Genomic DNA, 16,263 nt, shown 5'->3' with positions numbered 1-16,263 from the left:
GCCTGCTTCTATGTTTTACAAAGCTTATGCCTTCTTTTCCACTAGGGTTATTTTCTCCAGCTGTACTGGAACCTTCAAAAATTAAAAATAATAATTATGGGACATTCTCAACAGAGTAAAGTTTCCTTCTTCTACCTTTTTTGTTAACGCAAACATATATATACTAACATATCCTTCTTTCTCCAGGAATGAGTAGAGCAGAGAATAAGAACTGTAGGAACTCAGATTTTAACATAAATAAAAGTTACCATTCTCCTTTAAAACATAGCATATTTGGTCACATTTGAAAAACTAGTTTTTTTAATAGACCAAACTACTTATCATAACAGAAATATTTGTATAAACAGTATGGCCCCCTTTACTTGGTGTATGAAATTAGGTCGCATTTATTTAAATATTCAAAGTAAATGATTTCTCCTTCCTACCCAATTATTATGAGAATCTCTTACTCCTCCCTGGGGTCCCTGTCTCTTGTGATAATTTCAGGAACCCGTGGTGAGCTTCCCTTCTTTAAATGAGTCAATGGTTTTTGCTATAGCTTTGTGAGAAAGGATTCCTAATGTGAGTCCAGCATTCGGATACTGTTCTCATCCCTAGATGAGTACTGCAGGGAACAAGAGCACAGTACAGTGCCCTCACCAGTGGGTCTTAGGGTGGAGGCAGAGGCTGGAAGCCTCTCTCTCCTGGGTTAGACTCAGCTTCAGTATGCCTGAGCTCCACATGTGTGAGCTCTTTACAAATGAATATCCATGAACATTATACAAACCATTCCCAAATTGTACAAGCCATTCTCAAATTTACTTGTGTATCCACACACACAAATTCCCCCTCACCGAAGATTTGCTAATAGTACCAGGGTTCCAAAGTTAGGAAAGACTCAACATCCGCACACATTGTGCCTAAAATTATCAATTTCATTCCACGCTACTCTTCCACTTTTGAGAAAATTATCTTTGGGACACACTAAATTGATTCAAAGTCCACAGTTTGAAAAACATTACCCTAGAGGACCTCTGGTATCCATTCCTGTAACTTGACTATCTTTTGGGCCATTGCAGTTCATCTAAGGGTGCGTGTGTGTGTGTGTGTGTGTGTGTTCATACATGCAAATAGATAGTTATGTATATTACATACATACATATATATGACTAAATTCCAAACAAGAAATATTGTGAAGTACCTTAGGCGAAAATGAGTAGAGAAGGGAAAGAATATTTTTTTAAATGATGCATTTTTCTGATATTTTAAAGTCTGGAAATTTCCACCTTACTGTCCAAACACAACTGTAAAAGACTTTCTAGTCATTTACACTATGGGCCACCTGCATAGAATTTCTGAGAAAATAAGTGGCTCAGTGGGCTCCTGTAAAAGGGACAAAAGATGTAAAGGTTCCTTGTGTTGCAGATATAATTTTTCCTACATTCTCAGTAAATGGCTAACATTTACATAATGGAAATGCTGTCACCACAGAGTTTAAGGAATTTACCCATGAAAGAATATAGTAAGACCATCTATACAGCATCATGCAAAATTGAAGTGGTAATAATCATGATTTTCTGAGACTGCATCTATGGGCCACCTTTCAACATGAAAATGCTGAAACATCATTCTTATTGATTTGAAATCTAAATTTAAGGGTACTATTTGGCTATAGATGTACTTCCTGAACACAAACTGACCAGATCTCTTCTGAGGAATGATGTCGTATAAAGTCATGGATAAGCTCTTAGTTCTGAAAGATTTGCTATGTGATAATCATATATCAATTTTGGTCGCCCTGAAGCTACTTAGAACAGATGTACAAAAATGACAAAACCACCATTTTGGTCATTTACATCTTACTCTCATGCAGTTATTTATTTGAAAACTGAGTTCATAAATGGGAAGAGCTTGAATATATAATAATTTAACAAATTAATAAATATATATGATTTTTTTCCTATCTTAAAGTGCCTATAATGATTTAATAAAATATGCATAGGCCCATGCATAAATGCGCTTTTATCAAGGCACCTAAAAGTTGTTGAGTAAAGGATGTTAAATTTACATGCTCTATTAGTTATCTATTCTATTGTTACATCAATCTGGTAGAATTAATTTATTTAGAGCCATTTATTGAGAATCTAATATGTGGAAGGCACTTGCTATAGATTCATGATATGGTAGTTGGCAGAGCTGTCCTGGTTGAGCATACAGAGCCGCAAGAGTTGATAGTGAGATAAACTTTTGCACACACTACTAAGTACATAGTTATTAATTAAAAATAGTAATTTTTTTTTATTATTTTTTTTATTTTTTATTATACTTTAAGTTCTAGGGTACATGTGCATAACGTGCAGGTTACATATGTATACATGTGCCATGTTGGTGTGCTGCACCCATCAACTCGTCAGCACCCATCAATTCATCATTTATATCAGGTATAACTCCCCAATGCAATCCCTCCCCCCTCCCCCCTCCCCATGATAGGCCCCAGTGTGTGATGTTCCCCTTCCCGAGTCCAAGTGAACTCATTGTTCAGTTCCCACCTATGAGTGAGAACATGTGGTGTTTGGTTTTCTCTTCTTGTGATAGTTTGCTAAGAATGATGGTTTCCAGCTGCATCCATGTCCCTACAAAGGACGCAAACTCATCCTTTTTTATGGCTGCATAGTATTCCATGGTGTATATGTGCCACATTTTCTTAATCCAGTCTGTCACTGATGGACATTTGGGTTGATTCCAAGACTTTGCTATTGTGAATAGTGCCGCAATAAACATACGTGTGCATGTGTCTTTGTAGTAGCATAATTTATAATCCTTTGGGTATATACCCAGTAGTGGGATGGCTGGGTCATATGGTACATCTAGTTCTAGATCCTTGAGGAATCGCCATACTGTTTTCCATAATGGTTGAACTAGTTTACAATCCCACCAACAGTGTAAAAGTGTTCCTATTTCTCCACATCCTCTCCAACACCTATTGTTTCCTGATTTTTTAATGATTGCCATTCTAACTGGTGTGAGATGGTATCTCATTGTGGTTTTGATTTGCATTTCTCTGATGGCCAGTGATGATGAGCATTTTTTCATGTGTCTGTTGGCTGTATGAATGTCTTCTTTTGAGAAATGTCTGTTCATATCCTTTCCCCACTTTTGGATGGGGTTGTTTGTTTTTTTCTTGTATATTTGTTTGAGTTCTTTGTAGATTCTGGAAATTAGCCCTTTGTCAGATGAGTAGATTGCAAAAATTTTCTCCCATTCTGTAGGTTGCCTGTTCACTCTGATGGTAGTTTCTTTTGCTGTGCAGAAGCTCTTTAGTTTAATTAGATCCCATTTGTCAATTTTGGCTTTTGCTGCCGTTGCTTTTGGTGTTTTAGACATGAAGTCCTTGCCCATGCCTATGTCCTGAATGGTACTACCTAGATTTTCTTCTAGGGTTTTTATGGTATTAGGTCTAACATTTAAGTCTCTAATCCATCTTGAATTAATCTTCGTATAAGGAGTAAGGAAAGGATCCAGTTTCAGCTTTCTACTTATGGCTAGCCAATTTTCCCAGCACCATTTATTAAATAGGGAATCCTTTCCCCATTTCTTGTTTTTCTCAGGTTTGTCAAAGATCAGATGGTTGTAGATGTGTGGCATTATTTCTGAAGGCTCCGTTCTGTTCCATTGGTCTATATCTCTGTTTTGGTACCAGTACCATGCTGTTTTGGTTACTGTAGCCTTGTAGTATAGTTTGAAGTCAGGTAGCGTGACGCCTCCGGCTTTGTCCTTTTGACTTAGGATTGTCTTGGCAATACGGGCTCTTTTTTGGTTCCATATAAACTTTAAAGCAGTTTTTTCCAGTTCGGTGAAGAAACTCATTGGTAGCTTGATGGGGATGGCATTGAATCTATAAATTACCTTGGGCAGTATGGCCATTTTCACAATATTGATTCTGCCTATCCATGAGCATGGTATGTTCTTCCATTTGTTTGTGTCCTCTTTTATTTCACTGAGCAGTGGTTTGTAGTTCTCCTTGAAGAGGTCCTTTACATCCCTTGTAAGTTGGATTCCTAGGTATTTTATTCTCTTTGAAGCAATTGTGAATGGAAGTTCATTCCTGATTTGGCTCTCTGCTTGTCTGTTACTGGTGTATAAGAATGCTTGTGATTTTTGCACATTAATTTTGTATCCTGAGACTTTGCTGAAGTTGCTTATCAGCTTAAGAAGATTTTGGGCTGAGACGATGGGGTTTTCTAAATACACAATCATGTCATCTGCAAACAGGGACAATTTGACTTCCTCTTTTCCTAACTGAATACCCTTGATTTCTTTCTCTTGCCTGATTGCCCTAGCCAGAACTTCCAACACTATGTTGAATAGGAGTGGTGAGAGAGGGCATCCCTGTCTTGTGCCAGTTTTCAAAGGGAACTTTTCCAGTTTTTGCCCATTCAGTATGATATTAGCTGTGGGTTTGTCATAAATAGCTCTTATTATTTTGAGGTACGTTCCATCAATACCGAATTTGTTGAGCGTTTTTAGCATGAAGGGCTGTTGAATTTTGTCAAAAGCCTTTTCTGCATCTATTGAGATAATCATGTGGTTCTTGTCTTTGGTTCTGTTGATATGCTGGATTACGTTGATTGATTTGCGAATGTTGAACCAGCCTTGCATCCCAGGGATGAAGCCCACTTGATCATGGTGGATAAGCTTTTTGATGTGCTGCTGAATCCGGTTTGCCAGTATTTTATTGAGGATTTTTGCATCGATGTTCATCAGGGAGATTGGTCTAAAATTCTCTTTTTTTGTTGTGTCTCTGCCAGGCTTTGGTATCAGGATGATGCTGGCCTCATAAAATGAGTTAGGGAGGATTCCCTCTTTTTCTATTGATTGGAATAGTTTCAGAAGGAATGGTACCAGCTCCTCCTTGTACCTCTGGTAGAATTCAGCTGTGAATCCATCTGGTCCTGGGCTTTTTTTGGTGGGCAGGCTATTAATTGTTGCCTCAATTTCAGAGGCTGCTATTGGTTTATTCAGGGATTCAACTTCTTCCTGGTTTAGTCTTGGAAGAGTGTACGCGTCCAGGAAATTATCCATTTCTTCTAGATTTTCTAGTTGATTTGCGTAGAGGTGTTTATAGTATTCTCTGATGGTAGTTTGTATTTCTGTGGGGTCGGTGGTGATATCCCCTTTATCATTTTTTATTGCGTCTATTTGATTCCTCTCTCTTTTCTTCTTTATTAGCCTTGCTAGCGGTCTGTCAATTTTGTTGATCTTTTCAAAAAACCAACTCCTGGATTCATTGATTATTTGGAGGGTTTTTTGTGTCTCTATCTCCTTCAGTTCTGCTCTGATCTTAGTTATTTCTTGCCTTCTGCTAGCTTTTGAATGTGTTTGCTCTTGCCTCTCTAGTTCTTTTAATTGTGATGTTAGAGTGTCAATTTTAGATCTTTCCTGCTTTCTCTTGTGGGCACTTAGTGCTATAAATTTCCCTCTACATACTGCTTTAAATGTGTCCCAGAGATTCTGGTATGTTGTATCTTTGTTCTCATTGGATTCAAAGAACATCTTTATTTCTGCTTTCATTTCGTTATGTACCCAGTAGTCATTCAGGAGCAGGTTGTTCAGTTTCCATGTAGTTGAGCGGTTTTGATTGAATTTCTTAGTCCTGAGTTCTAGTTTGATTGCACTGTGGTCAGAGAGACAGTTTGTTATAATTTCTGTTCTTTTACATTTGCTGAGGAGTGCTTTACTTCCAATTATGTGGTCAATTTTGGAATAAGTGTGATGTGGAAAAATAGTAATTTTAACTTACGTATGGGAAAAATACAGTTTCATATGTAACTAGGGAACTAATCTAGAGTCAGAGGATTTGAACACAGTTACTTAAAGAAGGTAGATTTCAAGCTAAGACCGTCAGAATGAATGGTAGCCATCAGACGAGAGGAGTAAGGGTGTGCTTACAGGAGTCAGGAAGCATTCTGTACCTCTGACTCTTTGAAAACCTTACTCCTTGAGCATAAACAAGAACTGTAGAATAGAGAATTGGCTGCAAACATTGGCTTTATAAATGATCTCTTCTATCATTTGGATATTTAACTAGGCAAAGTGGACCCTAATTGGGATGGTCCTCCTGTAGTAGCAGTCCCTCTTTTGTGTGATCAGATTTTTACCCTTACCTGTTGAAGGGGGCTTCTGGGGCATAGTTGCCCCCTTGACACAGAACCAGGACACTGGTTCTGAGCTGACTTGCCCTCTGAACTATCTATCATCCAAAATCCTTTTTACAACAGCAATAAACTTCAACCCAGTATGTGTTCATGGATTTGTTGAGAGAAGGGTCCCTTATTTTAAACCATCAGAAATCCAAAAAAAAAAGAAAGCCCTTATCAAATTATTAAGTGTCACCCATCTATAAAGGTGCTTTTGTCTTTAAAAGTCTTAATTGCATTTGGATACCTAACATTTAATCAACATTTAATCAATTGCATATGTATATATATATATATATATAGCATAGATGCATAGATGGTCCAAACCTTGGGAGGATCTCCCAACTTATGGCAGCACTGCCTAGGATGTTGAAGAACAGTATAATAGCTTTCCCTGTATTTACTCTATAATTCCTCAATATAGGAGACATCTGTGTAAGACATCCTACTTCTTTAACATTTTATTTAACATTATATATATATATATAACTTCAATGAATTGGTATATAATGTACACAGGGGGTGGGGGAGAGAGGGAAAGAGGGAAGGAGAGAGAGTGAGCGAGTGAGAGAGAAATATAGTTAAGGCTGGCAACTTGACTTAATTATGGGCATTGACTTGATTATTTTGCAGGCAGTGGTCTTGGACATAGGAATAATCAGCTTGAGGTGATTTTCAGCTTGGAAGGAATCCTAAATTAGGAGAGAGAATCTTTTGTAGCAGACAATCTTTTCCTCTATCTGATAATGGTTATAAAACTTTAAATAGTGTAGATGGTCCAAACATTGGGAGGATCTCCCACCTTATGGCAGCACTCCTAGGATGTTGAAGAACAGTGTGATACCTTTCTCTGTAATTACTCTGTAATCTTTAATATATGAGATATCTGTGTAAGACATCCTGCTTCTTTAACCTACAGATTTTTCTAACACAATGTCTTCTCTGAGAGTCTCTAGGGAAATGGTGTCCAGACTTCTGTTCCCATCCCTTTACAAAATCCCTGTGACCATGGGGACCACTGGCATTCCTAAACTATAGATTGAGACCTAAGTCCTTGTAGGGCTCTTCTAGGGACCTGTGTTAGCCCATAGTTGTTCCTGTTAAGCATAGACAATGAATCCATTGTAGTTGGAGAAAATATTTTATGTCACTTTAATCGTTTAAAATTTATTGAGGCTCGTTTTATAGTCTAGCATATGGCCTATCCTGGAGAATCTTCCATGTACGCTTGAGAATAACTGTGTTTTGCTGTTGTTTGGTAGAGTGTTCTATAGATGTGTGTTAGGATGAGTTGGTTCGTTTTCTTGTTGATCTTCTATCTAGATGTTCTATCAATTATTGAAACTAAGGTATTGGAGTCTTTAGCTATTATTGTTGAATTGTCTATTTCTTCAGCTCTGTCAGTTTATCCTTTATGTATTTTAGTGCTCTTTTATTAGGTACATAGTTATATTTGTTACATCTACTTCATAGATTGATCTTTTTGTTATTATTAAATGTTCTTTGTCTCTAGTGGTAATTTTTGTCTTAAAGTGTATTTTGTCTGATACTCGTGTAACCATTCCAGTTTTCTTTTGGTTACTATAATATTTGCATGATGTATCTTTTTTTTTTTTTTTAAGAGACAGGGTCTTCCTCTGTCACTCAGGCTGGAGTACAGGCACAATCATAACTCACTGCAGCCTCAAATTCACTCAAGCAATCCTCCTGCCTCAGCCTCCAGAGTAGCTGGGACTACGGGCACTTGCCACCGTGCCTGGCAGCATGAGATATCTTTTTCATTCTTGTACGTTCAACTTATTTGTGTATTTGAATCCAAATGTTGTCTCTTGTAGACAATATTTTGTTAGTTTTTTTTAAATCAATTTTGCCAATCTCTGCCTTTTAATTGGAATATTAAATATATTTACATTTTATGTAATTATCTGAAAAGACAGAATTTATGTTTGTCATGTATATCTTATTTCTCTTTGTTGCTCCGTTTTTCATGCCTGCCTTTTGGTGTTAAATAGATATTTTCTGGTGTGGTCTTTTAATTCTCTTGTTGTTTCTTTTACAAACAGTTTTTGAGTTATTTTCTTAGTGGTTGCCCTGGGATTACAGTTAACATCTACATTTGTCACAATGGAGGTCAGATTAATACTAACTCAATTTCAATAGTATATAACATTTTTTCTTCTGTATAGCTCCATTTTCTCTCTTTTGTTGTATTGTGATTGTCAAACACCTTACATGTTTATTTATTTTATGTTTATCAACAAGATTTATAATTATTGCTTTATGCAACTCTTTTAAATCAGATAGAATAATGATGAGTTATAAGCAATAATACATTTATACTGTCTTTTGCATTAACCTATGTTGTTACTGGATATTTCAAAAAATATTTTTCTTATGAAATGGACTCTGTTTAATAAATAATTATTAGCTCATTTGCTTGTTAAAAAATAAAGAAAGACCATAGTAGGAGATGTCTGGTGTTACTAGCACATTTATTAAGCATAACTCCAGCTAAACATAAGGCAATATAAGGAACTAATTAGTTTTTAGCCATAGTATAAATAAAGGTACACTTACTGTCTGCCAGCTGGTTTGGATTATTGAGGAAATGTTTCATACTCCCGTTAGTAGTTTTACAATTCCAATTTTTTTTTTTTTCCATTTCATAGTTAGGAGCTAATCGTAAGTATTACTTATGATACCTCAAGATACATGCAACATTTTATACCTTTTTTCTGGGTACCTGTAACTTTTATCAGATTTTCAAAAAGATCTATGACTTAAAAAGCATAAACACCAGTGGATCTAAAGTATTAAGGGACTCTTGGCTTACATATTTCTGCAAAACTTGAAGAGCAGGAAGGAGAATTAAGTCATCAGTGGATGACACAGCTGCTGGCACCCGGGCACCCAGCATAGTTTATTCTGGGTTTGGTTATGGTCTTTGCCCTTGAAGACTCAGATTATCTAGGCCCCTCAGGATTTGGCCCAAGTATTGTGATAGTTTCAACATAAACCTGTGGTGAATGCCTTCTGCCACTCCAGGTTCCTCATCATACATCTCTAAAGTAATTATTTTGATCTGTTATTTAAGGGATAATAAAATTTATTAAGGTAATTCAGTTTTGAAATCACCACAGCCTACAACTTTTTCTAGTTGTCCATTTCATGGAAACTAGAGATCTTTGTGTAGAGGTGGCCCAGGTAAATGGGAGGAACTCCTTATCAGAGGTGACCAGGGCATGTCTACATTTATCACCAGAGTACATCAGATGAGGCCCTGCAGAGTCTGGTTGTAGAGCAGCCCCCTTGGGGTAACACAGTAACACTGATGACATCCCTCTTACACCTTGCTTCCTCAAATTGAAGTAGAAAGACTGTCTGCATGTGTGTTTTTTTGAAACTTTTATAATGAGGTATGAAATACATGTAGTAGGTAGCAACAATCTTAGCTGTACAGCTTCACACATGTTTATATATGTAAAAATTTTATGTAAAATATTTCTAAATCAAAATCTATACATCTACATTATCTATATTTATATCTACATCTATCTGTATCTATATCTTATCTATATCTATCCTGTGTTGCTGCTACTCAGATGAAGTCACAGGGCAATCCCAGAATTCATTAGCTCCTTCACGCCTCTTCCCAGCTAATACCTCCTCTCCTCTGCGCACTTCCTACTACCAGCTAGCCACTATTCTGATTCTAACCCCATAGATTAATTTCATTTGTTCTTGAACCTTGTATAAATGGAATCATTTAGTATGTATGCTTATGAATTTTACTTCTTTTGCTCCTCATCATGTGTTCAGATTCATCCGTATTGCCATCTGTAGGAGCAGTTCCTTTTTTTATTGATAAATTGTATTATAGTGTACAATATCCCACAATTTATTTACCCATTCTTTACTTATTAGGCATTTCATCTGTTTCCAGTATTAGGCTATGGTGAATAAGGCTGCTGAACACATCTTATACACGTCTGTTGGTAGACAAAATGACTTACTTATCTTGGGTTAATACCTGAGAGTGGAATAAATGTTTCATTAGGGTAGGCCCTGTTTAGCTTTTAGAGATGGTGCCAGTTTTCCAAAGTTGCATCAAATTTATAGTCCTGTCCACAGTTGTGAGAATTTAGTAAGCCTATGTTTTCATGTTCTAAGTTTGATTTTGCTAACCGTGTTATATTTTTTTCACTCCTGTATCCTCATAGGACTCATATTTGTTTAATGATAATTGATTTTATCTTTATATATTTCACACATAGTCATAGGAACATTTCTGTCATGAACTGTCTACATTTTGTGTTTGAATCAGGTGGGGGAATGGTCACCATTTTAAACTCAGACTACGACTTGCTTGTGCAGAGGAAATGTACACGTGGTGTCTGTGTAGGTGATGGGGGGAGGATTGTGGTGCAGATAGTCTCGTGGTGTCAGAGGTTCTTTGGTGTGCTATATTCTGCCTCCTGTCCTCTGGGAGCAGTGTCCTATACTTACATGAGTAGTGTTCCCTGCATGTATATGTGGTTCATTAGCTTATGATCTCCATATTTGGCTGTAGCAGGGGCCAGTGTCATGGCACACACCCACTGGCTCAGGCTCACCGTGGTTGCTCTGCTATCTGGCTGCACTGACATTGGGCTCTGATCCCCAGCCCTTGCTACAGAACCAAGTGGCCACTGCTGCAGGAGCTAACCTGCTGTGTCTTCACTACGTGAGTATTAAGGGCAGCTGGGGTAATCTCAACTTCGGGTCTTCTTAGCCTGGCTACACTGTGCAGCTACAGTGATATAACTGTGCTCTAGGCTGGTAAGTGGGGCAGCCCAAGAAGTGATCTTTCCAGAGTGTTCAGTGGGGCATGAGTACTGTAGCTCCCTTCTGACCCTGACATTATCCTCACTTCTTGGGGAGGAAAGGAGAAAAAATTGGGGCACATTTTCTTCCACTTTTGTTTCTTTTTTCTGCAGAGGGGAAGGCTTTCTTCTTCCTTCTGTTATATCCTCCTGCAGCAGAGCTTGCCAGGCACCGTGGATGAAGGAGGTACCTTCATTCCATTTTGGGGAAGAGGGCTCTATGAGCTGGGGCTTCCAGATTTTATCTCCCTTTTTAGCCTTAATGAAGGGTTATGGAAAATATGCACTCAAGGTATCTTAATTCTTGTGCCAAGTCCAGTTAGAATAAAGAATTGGGTGCTTCTTCTCTATTAGGCTCTGTGATGAGCAGTCCCATATATTAACTCATTTCACCCTCCTAGTGAACCTATGAAGTAGGTGCTATTATTATCCCTATTTTACAGATGAACAGACTGTGGCACAGAGATGAATGGTTAGGCAATTTGCTTGAGACTACTTAGCTAGTTAAATATGGAATTGATGTTGGAAGTCTCGTTTGACTTTGCAGTGCAATGTTCTTTTCATCAGTTCTGGTGAAGTTATTCTGCAATCTTGAGTTGAGAAAATGTCAGGTGTCATGTGGTGGCCAAGGGTAAGGGAGAAATTCCAAGTGGTCTGGTACGTGAAAAGGTTTTATGCCTTTACATTTCATTCATTGCTTTATGTGTCATTATATTTATATCACTGGGGCCTTCCAGTTTTCTTTATAACTTTGGAGAGGGTTTACTTTAATATAATGGACTTTCCTAAAGTGGGGCAAACTGATGTGACAATCAGCTCTTTTTGGTTGCACAGTAGTTGTATCCCAGCAACTTAAACTGTTTTAATAAATATGAAGCTTAAGGTCTTATGGGATCCGGGAAAGAGACACTTCTACCTCGGGGCCTTGGTGCCTTGAAAGATGGCTTGGAAAAATCATAAAGAATGCTTGAGTATCTGAGTTCATTTCATTTCTTACAAGATGAACATCTTACAAAACCTTTACAGCTCATCCTAAGTTGAACACCGGAAATTAAAGAAGATATGCCTCCAAATATGACCTTACAGACTGAGAAAGATGAGAGCAGAGCTGGATGCATGTAGTCTACCAATTGGCAAAGGGCCAATTTCTACAAAGGGCAGATGTTTCCCAGGTCATCAGAGAACTCATGCGTGTTCTATATCTGCTTCTTAGTAACTTCCATATGCCAAGAATTCTGATTGCCACTTAATTTAAGCTTACTTCAATAACTCAATTTTCGTCTTTCCAGGTGCTTTTCCAGAGCTTTCCAGTTCAGTCAATTTTACATGATCCATCATGGAAACTGCAGGATTGTATGCCAATTGCGATTCTTTTCCTTACTATATGTCAGAGTTTTCAGGTTGCCCCCAGTATCAATTTCTCCCTTTTCATTTAGTAATAAAACTCCAAATTTTGCTGGGATATAACTATCCATATATGATAAATGATAGCATTTCACAGCATCATTTGTGACTAGATGTGTCATGTGGCTAAGCTCTCATCAGTGGGAGATATGCAGAAGGTGCATAGAAAACTTCTAGGTCTTGATCCTAAGGGGAGAGATTTGTGTTCCACTGCTGCCTTTCCCTTTCCCAGTGTTTGGATGTGGATGTCATGGTGGGAGGTGGAGCTGTGACCTTTAGACTATGGGGTGGACTCCTGCCATGTCACATGTTGAGTGCAGCAGGAATATGAGCATGGAGGAGCATGGGTCCTCTGTACTATGGAACTGCTGTGGCATCCTGGGCTCCTTACACTAGCACAGTTGCCTGAGGGAGCAGGAGACTTCTATATCTACAGAAGCTATTTTTTTTTTTTTTTTTGGCTTTTATTCCTGCAGCTAAACCTCTGTCCTAAGGTTTACTTTGAACCATTTGAAATTGCCATTTTTTTGTGTGAATTAAAATTTGTCAAATATCAGCAATCTCATACAGTTCAACTTAAGAATATACTTTCATTTGTAAAAATTGAATTTTGCACCTACTGTCTGAGGCTGCATACCATGAAAGTGGAGAGCATTTTATGAAAGGTTCAGAGTTGATTCAGGCACGGTGGAGAAACACTCTCAGCTCAGAACAGGGGATAATGACCAGGTGCTTGATTGCTTAGAAATTATCCCGATTATCTGTTAAAAATATTGATCTCTTTAGTTAAGATCTCCTTGGAAGCATTGTCAGGTACTTTTAGTCTAATTAGTTGGAAGGCAGCCACCTCAATACAGAGCTTTACAATTTGGCCCCTGGGTGGTATTTCTACTTGAACTGTGAGGTGAAATTTCTACCTGTATTGTGTCCTATGCCATGGTAGGTGTGATGATGCTATAAGGGGACTATCTGGAGTTGGCCAAGACGTTTTAGAAAGGGTGACTTTGGTAAAATATAAGCTGTAGTGCTAGAATTACAGAAAGATTTTGGTACAATTTATTTTGGAAGCAGTTCAGAATGATGGGAAAAGCTTTGGAATGAGTCAATGAATCCATAAAAAATTATGGATTCAAATCGCGACCTTCTCACTTCTCAGCTCTGTGGTCTTGGGCAAGTCTCTCTGAACCAATGTTTCGATTTTAGCAAAATGCAGAAAATGATGCTATTTTTTTTAGGTTGCAGTTACAGTCAGAGCTAATATTTTAAGTATTGGCACAGTGTGTAGTATTTCCATAGAATGTAAATGGTAGCTATTTTTATTTTCTTTGGATTTCAGTGTCTTTCTCAAGGTGGCAAATTAGGGCTGTATTTATATGCTTTTAACTTTCCTTTAGAATAGATGGCATAAATGAGGATCTAAATGTATAACCCATATATCTATCTGAACCAAATGGGGAAGCACCTTGTTTAAACTGTGAACACCTAGCATATATCACATATTTCCTTTGGTCACACCCAAGAGTTCTAAAGAGGTGTCCCAGAACTGCAGATGGAGACAGACCATTTGACATCATCTGCTGGCTCTCAGGTACCCTCCTCCTCAACCATGGGGAAACAGACCCATTGGACCTTTTGAAAAAACCTGATTCCCCTTCCTGCAGAGAACCATCTTTAGGTAAGATGAAGATAGAAAGACATTTTCTCTCTGGCTCTTCTTTCATACAGATCATCTCTCCAAATCGATGCTTTGGAGGCCCTTTGAGAAAACTGTTCAGGCTGTAGGAAATGACTGTATTCTGTGGGTAAGATGTAAAAGACACCAGCCTTGCCCTCTATTTAAGCTCCAGAGCCTCCTGTGAAACTTCAGTGGCATTTTCACAGTGATATTTGTAAAAATATCACTTTGGGAGGCTGAGGCGCGCAGATCACCTGAGGTCAGGAGTTCAAGACCAGCCTGACCAACATGGAAAAACCCTGTCTCTACTAAAAATACAGAATTAGCCAGGCATAGTGGCACATGCCGATAATCCCAGCTACTCGGGAGGCTGAGGCAGGAGAATCACTTGAGCCTGGGAGGCAGAGGTTGCAGTGAGCCGAGATTGTGTGTGCCATTGCACTCCAGCCTGGGCAACAAGAGTGAAACTCCGTCTCAAAAAAAAAAAAAAAAAAAAAAAAAAGACAAAAACAAAAATCAGTCTTGTCAGTGTTTATTGAACTTAGAATGTTAGAGCTTGAACAGAAGTGAGCAATCAGAAGTGTGTCCTCAGACCTGGGTCATTTACTTAGCCCACTTATTAAGCTGTGTAGACAGACCCTGTAAGAGGATTGACACCCAAAGGTTCATCACTTTTCCTGTGATTTAGCTATCTTGTCAGTAAAATCAAAGTTTTAATAATTAGCTCCTATTATTAACATTTATGGTATAGGGAATTAATGAAACCTTCTGAGTCTCATGCACCGAAAAAATATCTGAGACACCTGCAGGCAAGATGAGCTAATGTAAGCAGGAAAAGTTAGGTGTGAGGACCTATGGCCAGTGGGTAGAACTCAACTCTTGGTTTCATTTCTCCTGGACTGCTGCAAATAGCAGGCGTGGAATTATTGTTCCAGCCAGGGTACAGAAGTCAAAAGGTATTTCCTACTGTGGCTATGCCTTCAACAATGGAGACTGAATTTCAGTTTATAAGGCTGTAGGTAGGGGTGAATCAGATATTCACAATCTTGGAGAACAAATATGATCTCACTGTCCAGATAAGAGATGTTTACCTCCTGTAAAAAAAATTATGGTGGTAAGAACACTTAACATGAGATTTGCCTCATGTTAGATCTCTGGAACTTACTCATCTTGCTAAACTGAAACTTTATGCTCATTGATTAACAACTCCCCATTTGCCCCCTGCATCTCCTGGCAGCCATCATTCTAATCTTTGATTCTATGAATTTGGCTGTTTTAGATACATCATATGAATGGAATCATGCTGTATTTGTCTTTCTGTGATGGGATTCTTTTGCTTAGCTTAATTTCAAGGTTCATCCACGTTCTTGCATATTGCTGAATTTTCTTAAAGGCAGAATCACATTCCATTGTACGTATGTATCACATTTTCTTTATCCATTTATCTATTGATGGACATCTCGTTTGTTTGCACCTCTTGTCTATTGTGAATAATGCTGCAGTGAATATCGGAATGCTAATAGCTTTTCAAGGTTCTGTTTTCAGTTCTTTTGGATAAATACCCAGAGTGGGATTGCTGGATCATTAAACTTGATATTTGATGTAATGTCTGGGTACCATTCACTTCTCTGTTTTTCTTCCTTTCTACTCTCTCATTCTGCCACTCTGTCCTTATACTCCTTAACTCTTGTCTCTATGAGCTCATTAGTTGAAATCAAATGATATTTTTTGTTTGCTCTGTTACTAAATGTTTTACATTCCTTTTTGTTTATTTATAGGGCAAATCAAGATGGATAGACCGACGTTTAAAATGTGTCTCTTCCAATTACTTGTTATTTGGCAATGGAGCCTCCCTAAATTTCACTTTCCTCATTTGTAACATTTGTAAAACACTTAACTTAAAGGATAACTGAAAGATTAGTAGACAGTGTAAATAAAAGTCTAGCATAGTGCCTGGGATATAGTAAGTTCTCAAAACATGGTAGGTTCTATTGTTTAAATAATCCACATCTAGTGTTTTGTACTTTTATTAGAATAAAATGTCAACAAAATTGGCTTTTTATTTGTATGTGCCCCTCTGTGGATTTGTCTTTTCTGTAACTCACTGAGTTTCTTTTCCTTTTCTTTTCTTTTCTTTCTTTTTTTT

General features: G+C 37.9%; 1 protein-coding gene across 2 annotated transcripts in view; it reads left to right on the top strand.

Annotated features, from left to right (window-relative positions):
- AMPH (amphiphysin) overlaps nucleotides 1–16,263 on the top strand; it is a 252,548-nt gene that overhangs the window by 7,590 nt on the left and 228,695 nt on the right. The window lies entirely within an intron of this gene.

The sequence above is a fragment of the Piliocolobus tephrosceles genome, chromosome 8, assembly GCF_002776525.5.
Source record: "Piliocolobus tephrosceles isolate RC106 chromosome 8, ASM277652v3, whole genome shotgun sequence".
NCBI lineage: Eukaryota > Metazoa > Chordata > Mammalia > Primates > Cercopithecidae > Piliocolobus > Piliocolobus tephrosceles.
This window is presented reverse-complemented; position numbering and strand designations above follow the sequence as displayed.